We start from the raw sequence: 15,000 nt of genomic DNA, 5'->3' as shown, positions 1-15,000 counted from the left end.
GCAGGTTCCAATCCTGCCTCGGGCACTGATGTGTATGATGTCCTTAGATTAGTTAGGTTTAAGTAGTTCTAAGTCTAGGGGACTGATGACCTCAGATGTTAAGTCCCATAGTGCTTAGAGCCATTTGAACCTTACCCAGCGACTAACTGCACTTCCGTCGACAGCAGATGCTCCATAGACTTTGCACAAGCGTTTGTGAATATTCCGAACAGTTTCTTTCTCTGCAATGAGAAATTCAATGACGGCACATTGCATCACCTACAGACGCCATTTTGAAACTATACTGCAGTTTCGCTATCTGTCGGAAGTGAGGAAAACTTGGCGCGCTCACTCAGGAGAGTTCAGATAACACATACGTAACGTTCCCCATTCATAGAATTGTTTTCGGCTGAGAAAATAATGCAGTGCATTACTTTCGGGCCAACCCTCGCAACTGTTGCTGTACACATAAAACAGTTTTACTCTTCTTCGATATCCACACTGTTCAGTCACGCTACGGCTTGTCAAATAACAGTGTGGATGTCATATCGACATACGAACGAAGTACAGTGCCAAGGTTGCACCTGGTGGCCACAATAGGAACATTTTTTTCAGCTTAAATCGGATCCACACTAACACATTAGCATATACGATGGCTGTTCAAAAAGTAAACCGAGCGAGGTGGCGCAGTGGTTAGCACACTGGACTCGCATTCGGGAGGACGACGGTTCAATCCCGTCTCCGGCCATCCTGATTTAGGTTTTCCGTGATTTCCCTAAATCGCTTCAGGCAAATGCCGGGATGGTTCCTTTGAAAGGGCACGGCCGATTTCGTTCCCCATCATTCCCTCACCCGAGCTTGCTCTCCGTCTCTAATGACCCCGTTGTCGACGGGACGTTAAACACTAAGATCCTCCTCCTTCAAAAAGTAAGGTGACTTTTCAAATTGCGCGGGTACGTACATTCGATTACCAATCTTTTTTTTTGTCATGGTGGTACACATTCCCCGAAAATATGTTCACAGATTCAAGTGCACAGCATACGTCATTTGGGTTTGATAGATAGAAAGGTTAGACGGGTTCTAGTGTGCTCGGCGATATTCCATTATTATGAAGAATGGAGGAAAGAATTTGCATCAAATTTTGTGTGAAAAATGGAATCACATGCTTCAAAACACATGAAATATTGACAGTGGCATACGGTGAGTCTGCTCTAAGTAAAAAAAAATGTTTACAAGTGGTACAAGCTCTTCCAAGATGGCCGAGAAGATGTAATGACGAACTTCGCTCTGGACACCCCAGCACATCAACAACAGATGATAACGTCGAAACTGTGAAGAAAAATGTTTTGGAAAATCGCAGAATTACCGTAAGAGAAGCTGCTGAGGATGTCATATCGGTCGGCTCGTGTCATACAATTTTTCGGATGTTTTGGGGATGAGACGAGTGTCAGCGAAGTTTGTTCCAAAACTTCTCCAATTTTATCAGAAGAACCGTCCCGTAAGCATCGCTCAGGAATTGTTGAATGCCGCCAGTGATGAGCTTGATTTGCTCAAAACGGTCATAACTGGTGACGGAACATGAGCTTACGGTTATGACGTCGAATCCAAAGCCCAAGTGGCCGAGCCGTTGTAGGCGGTACAGTCTGGAACCACGCGACCGCTGAGGTCGCAGGTTCTAATCCTGCCTCGGGCATGGATGTGTGTGATGTCCTTAGGTTAGTTAGGTTCAAGTAGTTCTAGGTTCTAGGGGACTGATGACCATAGAAGTTAAGTTCCATAGTGCTCAGAGCCATTTGAACCAAAGCCCAATAGTCCCAATGGAAGCATCACGGAGAGCCAAGACTGTGAAAAGCACGCCAGGTTCGATCAAAGTTTTGCTCACTGTTTTTTTTTTTCAATTACCGTGGCATTGTTCATCGTAAATTTTTGCCTCGAGGTACTACAGTCAATAAGGAGTATTACCTTGACATTATGCGCCGTTTGCGAGAAGCAATACTCAAAAATGTCCGGAATTGTGGAAAAACAATTCATGGTTTTTGCACCATGACAACTGACCTGCTCATTTATCGTTGCTTGTGAGATTTTTTTGGTTAAAAACAACACGACAAGCACGCCTCAGCCACCATATTCACCGGATTTGGCTCCCCTGCGACTTGTCCTGTTCCCAAAAGTGAATAGACCTATGAAAGGACCAAGATTTTCAACGAATGAGGAAATAAAAACTGCGTCGCTGGAAGAACTCAAGGCTGTACCAAAAAGTGCTTATAAGAAGTGTTTCGCTGATTTTAAGAAGTGTTGGCACAAGTATATCGTATCTGAGGAGTATTACTTTGAAGGGAACAATATCAATATTGACGAATAAATAAATATTTTTTCATAAAAATATAGAGTCACCTTACATTTTGAACACACCTCGTATACCAAGTTACGCTGCCATACAGTAATTACAGCCCACAATGGAACTCCGTGAGTAATTGCATTTTAATTATAACCACCCGTACCTCGAATGCCTCGTTGCGATATTTCTATTCACATATGAAACATTGAAAATATTCAAGCTCCGAACTTCCTCTTACAAATTCCCGTGACGTCTAGAAGCTGTCGTGTACAAGCTGATGAATCAAACCATTATGAGCATCTGCTTAACAGCATGTTGGTTCACCTTTGAAATGCAATACAGCTTCGGTTGGTGGCATCGATTCTACAAGTGCGTGGTAGGTTTCCGGAGTAATGTGGCCCCAGAATTCTACGCACGGGTCATGCAATTTTAGTAAATTACGGGCGGGTGGTTTGTGTGCTTGCAGTTGGCGTCTAATAGTGTCCCAGTTGTGTTACATAGGGTTCATATCAAGCGTTGGTGGTCGATATATTAACGCGAGGTCGCTATCATTCTCCTCAAAACAGTGTCGCACTGCCATGACTCAGTGAGTCGGGTCGTTAATGCTACTGGAAGAGGCCGTCTCATTCGTAGCGTACACTGATGAGCCGAAGATTTATGACCACCAGCTTAATAGCTTGTTTGTCCGTCTTTGGGACGAAATACAGCACTTATGCTACAAATCAATGATCCGACAGTTTTCTGGTAGGTTTGTGGAGGTATGTGGCATTAGAGGTCTACCCACAGGTCACGTAATTCGCTGATTTGCGTACCCGGTGACGGTATCTTATAACGGCCCAAATGGATAAGATTTCAAGACATCATGTGATTTTAGGCTAGGCAGTAGTGCGACTCACTAGTCGACGTGCAGGCGGGGGAATCAGGACGCGCTCTGTGTAAAGACACTTCAGCTATCAAGATATTAGCAGTAAATTTTCAGAGTGTTCGGAATAAAGTTCCTGAATTTACTGCCCTCCAAGAAGCGTGTGGCGCGCAAATTATTCTCGGGACTGAGACCTGGCTGAACCCTGAGATAGGAAGTTCTGAAACATTTAGTGAGGGTTGGATCGTGTATCGGAAAGGCACATTAGACACCGTAGGAGGTGGTGTTTTCATTGCAGTTGGCAAAAATATTGTGTCTACTGAGGTCGAAGTAGAGTGTGATTGTGAAGTTATCTGGACGCGTTTAACAGGGCTAGGAGAAATAAAGTTAATTGTTTGGTCGTGACAGTTCTAGAATCATTCAAAGGAAGTCTACACTCTGTATCGCAGAAGTACCCGGATCATGCTATATTAGTCGGAGGCGACTTCAACCAACCTAGTATAGATTGGGATGTATATGGATTCATTACAAGTGATACAGACAAGCCGTCGTGTGAATTACTTTTGAACACATTATCCGAAAACTGTCTTGAGCAGTCAAATCGGCACCCAACGCTTAATGGAAATATTTTAGACCTGGTAAGCCACGAACAGACCAGACCTTATCGACGGTGTCAGTGATGAGACAGGGATTAGTGATCAAGATGTTGTCATTACGATTATGGTTACGAAAGTTAAAAAGTCGGTCAAGAAGGCTAGGAGAGTATTCTTACTAGAAAAAGCAGATAAGCAGTTGTCAGCATCCCACTTAGTAAATGAATCGACTTCATTTACTTCCGGTACGATGGACGTGGAAGAATTATAGGCAAATTTTGAACACTGTGTAAATCACGCACTGGACACGTATGTGCCGAAAAACCGAAAAAGTGATTTAACAGCGCAATTCGCAGAATGCTCAGGAAGCAGACAGTTGCACGCGCGGTACAAGAAAGATCGGAAGAATGAGGACAGGCAAAAGTTAGTAGAGATTCGCGCTGCTGTGTAAAGAGCGATGCGCGAAGCATACAACCACTACCACCGTCATACCTTAGCAAAAGATCTTACTGAAAACCCAAGGAAATTCTGGTCTTACGTCAAATCGGTAAGCGGGTCGAACGCTTCCATCGTCACTCACTAATCGGTCTGGCCTGGCAACGGAAGACAGCAAAACGAAAGCTGAAATTTTAATTTTAGCATTTGAGAAATCTTTCATGCAGGAGGATTCCAATTCGGTTTTACAGAGAGTACTCTACTGCATTGGCTCCTTACTTAGCTTGTATTTATCGCGGATCTCTTGCCCAACGTAAAGTCCCGAGCGACTGGAAAAAAGCGCCTGTATATAAGAAGGGTAGAAGGACGGATCCTCAAAATTACAGACCAATAGCCTTAGCATCGGTTTTTTGCACGATTCTCGAACATATTCTCAGTTAGAATATGATGAAGACAGAGAAGTTGCTGTCCATGCATCAGCACGGCTTTAGAAAGCATCGCTCCTGCGAAACGCAACTCACCATTTTTTTCACATGATATCTTGCGAACCATGGATGAAGGGTATTAGACGGATGCTATATTCCTTGACTTCCGGAATGCGTTTGACTCGGTGTCCCACTGCAAACTCCTAACTAAGGTACGAGCATATGGGATTGGTTCCCAAATATGTGAGTGGCTCGAAGACTTCTTAAGTAATAGAACCCAGTACGTTGTCCTCGATGGTGAGTGTTTATCGGAGGGTACCATCTGGAGTGCCCCAGGGAAGTGTGGTAGGTCCGCTGTTGTTTTCTATCTACATAAATGATCTTCTGGACGGATTGGATAGCAATGTGCGGCTGTTTGCTGATGATGCTGTGGTGTACGGGAAGGTGTCGTCGTTGAGTGACTGTAGGAGGATACAAGATGACTTGGACACGATTTGTGATTGGCGTAAAGAATGGCAGCTAACTCTAAATATAGATAAATGTAAATTAATACAGATGAATAGGAAAAAGAATCCTGTAATGTTTGAATACTCCATTAGTAGTGTAGCGCTTGACACAGTCACGTCGATTAAATATTTGGGGATAACACTGCAAAGCGATACGAAGTGGGACAAGCATGTAATGGCAGTTGTGGGGAAGGCGGATAGTCGTCTTCGGTTCACTGGTAGAATTTTGGAAAGATGTGGTTATAGAACACTAATACGACCTATTCTCGAATACTGCTCAAGCGATTGGGATCCCTGTCAGGTCGGATTGAGATAGGACATAGAGGCAATTCAGAGGCGGGATGCTAAATTTGTTACTGGTAGGTTTGATCATCACGCGAGTTTTACGGAAATGCTTCAGGAGGAAAGGAGGCGTTCTTTTCGTGAATCGCTACTAAGGAAATATAGCATTTGAGGCTGACTGCAGTACAATTTTACTGCCGCCAACGTATATTTCGCGGAAAGACCACAAAGATAAGATAATAGAGATTAGGGCTCGTACAGAGGCATATAGGCAGTAATTTTTCCCTCGTTCTGTTTGGGAGTGGAACAGGGAGAGAAGATGCTAGTTGTGGTACGAGATACCCTCCTCCACGCACCGTATGGTGGATTGCGATGTATGTATGTAGATGTAGATAGATGTAGAGTTGGCTATAATTCTCCTCAAATCAATATAGAACGATTCTGGCTCCGTGACACGTACAATTATACCGCTGGAGATGACTTCGCCGACGGGGAAGACATCAAGTATGAAGCAGGTGGCTCGCAGCTCTCAGCGTGTCTTCGAGTGCTACAACAGGTCCCATGCAACAGCAGAACAGTGTCTCTCATATCATAATCATGGACAGACAAGAAGGGACTATCATTTGCTTCTTAGATTTCAGCAAAGCATTTGATACTGTCGACTCTGACATCTTACTAGCCAAACTTTGCGGTCTAAATTTCTCACCAAGTGCAGTGCAATGGTTTCGCTCATACTTGACGTCTCGTCAGCAACGTGTCCTGTCTGGGAATATAAAATCACAATGGCGGAAGGTAGTGTCAGGCGTTCCACAAGGCTCAGTATGTCAGCGATGTGTCATCGGTTCTGACCTATTGCAAATACCATATGTATGCTGATGACCTTCAGTTGTATCTAAGTCCGAAACCAAGCAATCTCAAGAAAGCTATTGAAAATTTCAATACTGACCTCGATGCACTGTCAAAATGGGCACAGTACATAGGTCTAAAACTAAACCCATTTAAAACCCAAGCGGTACTTGTTGGTCACTCTAAGCTCATTAGCCCAAAACATGGGAATCCGTACCACCTCTTATCCTAAATGGAACAAATATTAACTTCTCTCCCTCAGCAAAGAGTTTGGGAGTAATAATAGATGAAAATCTAAATTGGACAGAGCACGTAACTGCAGTGTGCAAAAAAGCATCAGCATTCCTTCATGTCCTACAAAAATATAAAAAACTCTTCCCTTTCGATCTGAAAAAGAAATTAGTACAAACGCTTATACTCCCAATCATTGACTACAGCGATATTATCCTACAAGGCCTCTCCCAGGAAAATTCTCGACGTCTAGAACTGATCATGAATGCCTGCGTCCGATATATTTGTGACGTTCGACTTTTTGATCACATTTCAGCAGCATATGCAAAATTGTCCTGGCTGCGTGCAGACAAACGCAGAGATTTCCATACACTCTGTCTCATCTACTGCCTTATAAATGTAAACTGTCCCTCATATCTCTCCTCGTGCCTAACGCTCATGTCGGAACAACATGACAGAAACAGACGTTCCCATTATAATAAAATCCTCTCCGTTCCACTGCATCGCTCAGTCACCGTCTCCAAGTCCTTTACAGTAGCGGGAACCCGACTCTGGAATAACCTCCCTCGTTATGTTAGAGAACTTAAAAGCATGTCCAGCTTCAAAAAACAGTTAATGACTTATCTACTTAAGCAACAGTAATGCCTTCCTCTGTACATGAATGCACTTCACCTCATTACTTCCCTCTTTCCCCCTCCTTAAATCTCCATTCCCCAAAACACGCTAAACTAGTAAACATCTACTTTACACACATCTGCACAAACCTTCATTACTATTGCCAATCCTTCTCATGTTTTTCATTATTATTTGATTTTTTTTACTGTTATTATTATTGCTTATTATTGCTTTTATCATAATCTGTATGTATAGCACCTGCTGTAAAAATACTGCCAGCATTTAATTTATTAGGTCTTAGTCGTGTTTATCATTACATTTTTTCACTGTTATTATTATTGCTTTTATCATAATCTGTATGTATAGCACCTGTTGTAAAAATACTGCCGAATTTACTTTATTAGGTCTTAGTCACTACTCTTTATTCATATTGTCACTAGAGTAAGCTAATATTCTCATTTAAACTATGGTCATGATGTAACTCTGATGTGTGAAATGCTGCATGTGTGGAACACTGGTCCGATGTAAGAGAGGGCCTGATGGCCCTAATCTGATCAGGCTAAATAAATAAAAAAAATAAATAATAAATAATACCGCTCCCTTCAGCTTGCGTTCCTGGAGCACTGCACGTTTCGAGCCGTCGTTCACCTTTATGACGGCGTTGGTGGAGACAGCCATCAACATAGGGTAGCAAAAATGTGATTAACCCGAAAAACCGACACGTTGCCAATGACCGAAGGTTGAATCCCGATGATCCCGTGCCCACTGCTATCTTAATTGGTAATGTCTTTGGATCAACATATGAACACCTAGGGGTGGTCTGCTGAGGAGCGCCATGTTCAACAATATGCGATGAACAGTGTGCTCCGAAACACTTGTGAGTGTACCAGTATTGTGCTCTTTCGGCAGAAATTCGGTAGATCACCATCTATCGTATTTCAGAAAGCAGATAAGCCTCCGAACCCACGTTCTGTGAAGATTTGTGGAAGTCCAACTATTTAGCGCCTAGTGGTGGTTTCACTTTCCTACCTCTTCCCGTAGATGCTCACAACACTAGCACATGAACATTCGACCATTTTCGCCGGTTTCGAGATATTCGTTCACAGTCTCTGCGTAATAAAAATCTGCCCTTTTTGAAAGTCGCTCATCTCAATGGATTTTCTCGTTTGCACACCATATCTTCGCTAGGGCGATCCTCCGTACGTGCCTGCATCGCATACATACTTTCCTACTTTTGTTACCGCGTCACGTGCCCGTAACGCCACAAGGCGGCGTCCAACGTTGAGGTGGACAGTGGTCACAACGTTTTGGGTTATCAATATACATATAGCATAATACTGCCCCCCACCTCTTCACCGATTGTTCAATCTACCTATGTACTAACCAGCACTCTTCTGTATCACCACATTTCGAAGACTTCGATACTCACCTTGCCTGTACTGATTATTGTCCACGTTTCACTTCTACATAAAGCTACATTGCAGGCAAAGTCTTAGAAGACTTCCTAGCAGTTAACTTTATAATCAGTGTTAACATTTTTTTTCATGAAAGATTTCAAGCCAGTCTCCATTTTAAATTCTCTTTATTTCTGCACTCATCAGTTATTTTCCCTCCAAACAGCAAAAATCAGCTACTACTTTTAGTGTCTCATTTCGTAGTCTGATTCCATCAGAATCGCCTGATATTTAGATAGACTACACTCCATTATTCTTGTTTTGCTGTTGTTGATGTTCACCTTATAGACTCTTTTCAAGACACTCTCCCTTCGATTCGGCTAATCTTCCAATTCCTTTAGTGTCTCCGGTACAGTTGTAGTGCCACTGATAAACCTTAAAGCTCTTATTTCTTCTCCCAGAACTTTGATCCCTTGGGTTTCTTTTAATTTCTTGCTTTGGTTACAGAAGAAAAACTTGTGCATAAGCTTCAGCCCTGTTTTACCTCTTCAACTATTGCATTATTTTTAGGTCATTCTAGGTTGAAGTCTGAACACTGTACAAGCTTTTCTTTCCTTGCATTTTATACCTGACAACTAAAGATTTTCAAGGACTGTTTTCAAGTCAACATTATCAAAAACTTTTTCTAAGTTTAAGAAAGCTCTCTTCTGTGATAACTCGTAGTCTCAGCATCGCCTGTCATGTTCCTACGTATTTCTTAAACAAATAATGATTCGGATCTATACCCAAAGACGAACTGTAGATGCAAACGTAAAAGCAAAGTGCTCCATTCTTTCGTGCCTACTTAAAAATGAATCGACAGTAACATACTGTGATTATTGTATTTCTTAGAAAAGTAAGAAAATAAACAGAGTGCTCAGATAACTGCGATACCTATAGTATTCACATGTCACATCAATCTCTTGGAGTGCCTAGTCGCACTGGTGGTTCGTGTAACGTTCCAGTACCACAGCGTATGGGGTTCGACGTTTTAATCTCACTATTTAGTTAATTGCGGCCTGAATAACTAGCAAACAAACAGGAAACTATTAACGAAATTTAAATGAGTGAGAGAGAGAGAGAGAGAGAGAGAGAGAGAGAGAGAGAGACAAACAGCCAGAGAGAGAGAGAGAGAGAGAGAGAGAGAGAGTGAGAGAGAGAGAGAGAGAGAGAGACAGAGACAGAAAGAGAGTGTGCATAACGAATATCGTTTTATAAATAGCCCACAGGTTAGTAACACTGACGATTTGCTAGTGCAACGACACTGAAAATTACATGATTAGTAGTTGAAACAGCGCATTTCAGCAGCAAAGAGCATAAAATGGGGCTTGTAAGTTTCTAGGGGGCTGGACTGCTGAAGAGCAAAAGTCATATATTAAGATTGGCCTTCCACCTAACAAAAACCCATTGAAAACCACAGAGCATGAAATGAAGTTTGCAGCGTGTTACCAGGGGACCGTAAGCAATTTCCCGTTGGTTAAATCGTTTTCGCGGTTGTCGTGAGAGCTTAAATGGAGATTCAGTACCAGGAAGACAGCTAACATCAAAAGCTTAACTTGGGACAGACGCCGTTCAAGCAGATCGTTGTGCGAACGCGAGGTGTACTTTACCGCCAGTATACTGCAGTATACTGACTTGTGAGGGAGGATTAAAATAACACAACAATTTGAGTCCCTCATAGCGTGACTTCTGAAAAAGAAACGAATAGACGCGTAGCTTTCCTGAAACAAAGACTCGACTTTGGCAATGAACCATTATTTCAGCTGTAGGTGCTAACAGATACCTTGATACTGATATGAAATCCAACAAAACTGGAATCGAACTTCAGACAACTTTTGATCTTCGATCACCAAGGAATCATCATGACAGAATTCATTCACCAAGTGTCACCGCGAATTTGCTATCTGGACTTCAAAGAATCACTGCGCAGAAATATGTATAAAACACGGACTACTTAGCTCGAGACTGTTCCATTCATTCTCCACGAAAACCTTCGCCCACTCATGGGTGATGTCGTAAGCTGAAATATACACTGAAACAATTGCCTAGTGTTACCTTATGCTCACTACAGTTTGAGTCCACTAGCCTTTGTCTCATTCCCAAAGCTGGAACAGTCTCTGCATGGATGTCGTTTACCTCCTCTGTAACAGTGTTCTGTCGCCCTTACCCCAGTCGTTGGACAAATAAACAGGGAAAGTTTCTTGGATAGAATGTTAAAGCATCCCGCATATTATTAAGACTGTAATGAAGTGTTATTTTATGAACAAAAGGTAGGTCAGACTACGCATGTCAGCGGATGCTGGTTATGTTAACTCACTTCTAGTTCTTTTATATGTGAATATGGCGTATTTCAGCAGCTGTTCTCTAGTATTTTGTGCCTGAAGATGGCCCATTTCAACCAGAGCCATAGCCGTAAAAAGTGTGATCTGGATTATGCTTTATTTGTCTCTTCTTCCGTTAATACCATGCCATCTTGCTGCATACTGAAGTGTTGTTAAAGCCAGTGTGAATTATATAAAAATGTATTCGAAGTCAGACGTTCAAGCACTTATCACTTAAACAGCCGAAGTAAATGCTTCGTCATCGCAGCAGAGGAGCGCTATGTGATGAAGCACAATTTCGCTCGACAATAATGCACTCCATTTTGAACGGCGCAGCGTAGTCGGTGAAGATTCTGACACGGGGCTGCTGTTTTCACTATCTCTCCTCTAGGTGCAAAGCCGATGAGTGGGAAGCCCTTTCGATACCAAAACAATGTAGCCATGCTCTTTTTGGTGATCAGAATATGATTGTCTTTCTTGGTTTTGTAGGGGATGATGAAAGAAACCATTCCGTTAACTGGCGCTTTGTTTCTGGAATTTTATGGGAACTCATGTCTCATCAGCAGCAGTAATGTGGCTCAGAAACCTCCAGACGTCCTTGCCCGCGAAAGGCAAAGGTCCCGAGTTCGAGTCTCGGTCCGGGACACAGTTTTAATCTGCCAGGAAGTTTCATATCAGCGCACACTCCGCTGTCGAGTGAAAATCTCATTCTGGGAACATCGGTTATGTTTGAAAATTTCGACAGGCAAAACAGAAAAATATACATTGAGAACTACGATAGTAGTTAACAGAAAAACAATGGAAGAGTTACAATACTTTAATTATCTTGGATGTAAAATACCCCGTGACTACAAAGAAGATATGTAGATTAAGTTGAATAGATTTTAAAGTGTGTTAAGGATAAAAATAGAACATTATAACATAAAACATGAAAAGAAACAGCTGAAATTTATTAAAACAATAGCATTGCCATCCCTGCTATATAGAATTGTGAGTATTGAACAACACACAAATAACAAATGAAAACGAGATTTCTTAGACCGGGAAAGAGATGTAAAAAATAGAAAAAATAAGAAATGAAAATATTCGAAAGAAGTTGAAAATTTGGAGTGGGGAAGAGAAACAGTACGAAAAGGAAAAGAAATGAAATCAACGTCTCCTAAGAATGGATGCAGAGAGACTACCACCTCAAATAAAAGGGAAAGGCGATCATGGCAGATGGAGATAAAGTTGAAAGTTGGGAACCGCAACTGGTTACAATTAGCTTAATACGGAAAATGCAAAAGGGGAAGAAGAAATTTCGATGTGGCGGTTTTGTGTGTGTGTGTGTGTGTGTGTAATCAGACACCGTATTACACTGCGAACCACACACTAAAGGGAATCTCACATTTTTAAACAAACGTACAAATAAACAGTAAGCAACTGCTCTTATCCGCATAAGCGACCGCTCTTATCCGCTATTAACGTCATACTGGCGCCTACAATTAGGAAGGTCTTCGACACTTCGACACGGTGGTGGTGATGGGGGGGGGGGGGGGGGGGGGGACGATGGGGAAGCAGGAATGACCATCGTAGAAATGAAGTGATATGTTGCCGGACATTGATTTCCAAGTAAAGCATTCGTTGTTCAGATAACTTAATGCAGCTCGCTGACGTCATCAACAACCACCGATATTTCGACAAGAGCACGCCTTGCCATTTTCAACGCAAAACTACATCTTGTAAGCGTTGTGCAAAGAAATTTAAAATCTCAGTTTGTAGAAAAATTCCACTCACTCTCACTCACACACACACACACACACACACACACACACACACACACACACACACACTGCAAACACTGGCGCCATCGTAAAACCAAAGATGACCAACGTAAGAAGTTATCGATAGTGAAATTTATAATCAGTGGGTAAGGTAGCATTAATTCTGTCCTTCATGGTAGTGAGAATTTGAACAACTTTTTGGAACACGGGATTCAATCCACCCGAATATTTATTTCACGGTGGATGTGGAAAAGAATGGCTGTCTTCTCTTCCTTGATGTGTTGGTCAGGAGGAAGGTTGATGATACGTCGGGACATGCCGTTTAGATTAAGGCCACTCACACTGACTTGTATATGCAGTCTGATGGTTGTCACCGTCTGGTTCAACATGAGGGGGTACTACTGACCAACTGATCACCAGGTGAATGACGATAATACCAAGGTGGCACCAAAGTCTACAGCCTTTTTTAGCTTGCGCGGGGAGCATTTCGAATAAGGATTAGTCGTATTTTGCGGCAATATGACGTGAAATGTTTTTTTTTTTCGACCAACGGGTCTTTTCTGGTTCCGTAATGCATGATCTCGGTTCGAGTAAGGCAGTTGTGACATGTCATATATTGGTCAAACTATCAGAATTTTGAAGGATCGGTGTACTGAGCATAAGCGTCACACACGCTTACAACAGCCGAGCAAATCCACCAGAACAATGTCTTGGCACTGGTCATCCTATGGAATACATCATGGAGATTCTGGCATACACTTCCAGTCATTGAGATAATGTCAAAAAGGAAGTTGTAATTAAATTAGCAAGTGGTTTTTGTTTAAAATCTGCATGGAATCCTGCTGTCTCCGTTGTCAAAAAACAGATGGACAGAGTTCATCTTGCCTCACTCATTGATTATTAATTTCGCTATCGATAACTTTCTGACGTCGGTCATTATTGGTTGTGTCGTGGCGCTAGCGTTTATAGTGTGTGTATGTTATCTTTCCCAAATCTCTCTGCAAACAGAGCTTTTAAATTCCTTTGCACACCGCTTACCTGCTGCAGTTTTGCTTGGAAAATGGCAGAGTGTGTTGCAGTTGTCCACGACGTCACCCGGCTGCATTGCCGTTAAGTTATTTTAACATTGCATACTCCGGGAGAAAGAGAGGTCTCACAATTCATCCGTTGCACAGCACCCTGTATACATCGTAGGCGTGTGTAAGGCGAATTCAAAACCACTCTGTGTAAATGGACATACGGAAGCGCATAACCTCCTGCCTCGTTATCCACTAGCAGTAAACGCCGCATAAAAGACCACTGTGTCTCAGGCAAGCGGAAGGGCCCTGCACGACCCAGTTATCGAGCTTGAGCAGAGTCAAATGGCCGACCGTCGTAAACTCGCCTTTGCGTACCATGAAACTGCGATTCACACGTGTATAACGCTAGTACAGACCTGTTTATACGACAGGGTGGGCCGTTGACAAGCTGACGAGCCGTAAACGCAACATATGATGACGATACGCGATGTCGGAGTGTCATGGCAGAGACCTCAAACACAAGGTAGCGGGTGATCGTATCACCCACCCCAATCAAAAGCATACATGTTTAACTTTGTCTTCAAATGTTCATTTCCAAATGAAAACCAAGGAACGTTGCCCCAGTTCACGTGCAACTGAACAGGTGAGTGAAAGAGACATTTGTGTCGTGGCGTTGAGAAACAGCTAACATCGTTAAAACTGAAGAATGTTCCAGGGTCCAATGCAACCTCAATCAGATTCTAAATTGAATTTGCTTCTAAGTTGGCCCCTCTTTCAATTGTTATCTGTCATTGGTCCCTCGAACAGAAAACCGTGTCTAATAATTGGAACAAAGCACAGGTCACACACGTGTACAAGAAGCGTGCCAAAAGTGCCCCTCAAAACTACCGCCCAAAATTGTCGACATCCATTTGTTGTAGAAACTTATAAAATATTCTGAGCTCAAACGTAATGAGGTATCTTGAACATAGTGACCTCTATGGATGTAGAAAATGTAGAGCGTGTGAAACCCAACTCGAACATGTATCACACAGTACACAGAAAGCCATGGACCAAATCATAAAGTTGCAGTTCTCCTCGATTTCCAAAAATCACTTCACTCAGCGCCATAAAAGTAGGATCATACTGGGTATCGAGCGAAATTTGTGACTGGATTGAGGATTTCTCGGTATGGAGGACGCATCATGTCATCCTGGATGGAGAATCATCGACAGATGTAGAAGTAACGTCAGGTATGCTACAGGGACCCTTGCTGTTCACTCTGTATACTAATAACCCTTGCACACAATATTAGCTGTAACCTCACATTCTTCGCAGATGATGCAGTTATCTGAAGTACAGTCTGAAAGGAG

General features: G+C 42.5%; 1 protein-coding gene across 1 annotated transcript in view; it reads left to right on the top strand.

Moving 5' to 3' along the window:
* LOC126354816 (sodium-dependent neutral amino acid transporter B(0)AT3) overlaps positions 1-15,000 on the top strand; it is a 517,077-nt gene that overhangs the window by 305,134 nt on the left and 196,943 nt on the right. The gene's annotated exons all lie outside the window — the stretch shown is intronic.

This window comes from Schistocerca gregaria, chromosome 3 (assembly GCF_023897955.1).
Source record: "Schistocerca gregaria isolate iqSchGreg1 chromosome 3, iqSchGreg1.2, whole genome shotgun sequence".
NCBI lineage: Eukaryota > Metazoa > Arthropoda > Insecta > Orthoptera > Acrididae > Schistocerca > Schistocerca gregaria.
Note: the sequence above shows the minus strand (reverse complement) of the source record. Positions and strands in the feature narration are given on the sequence as shown.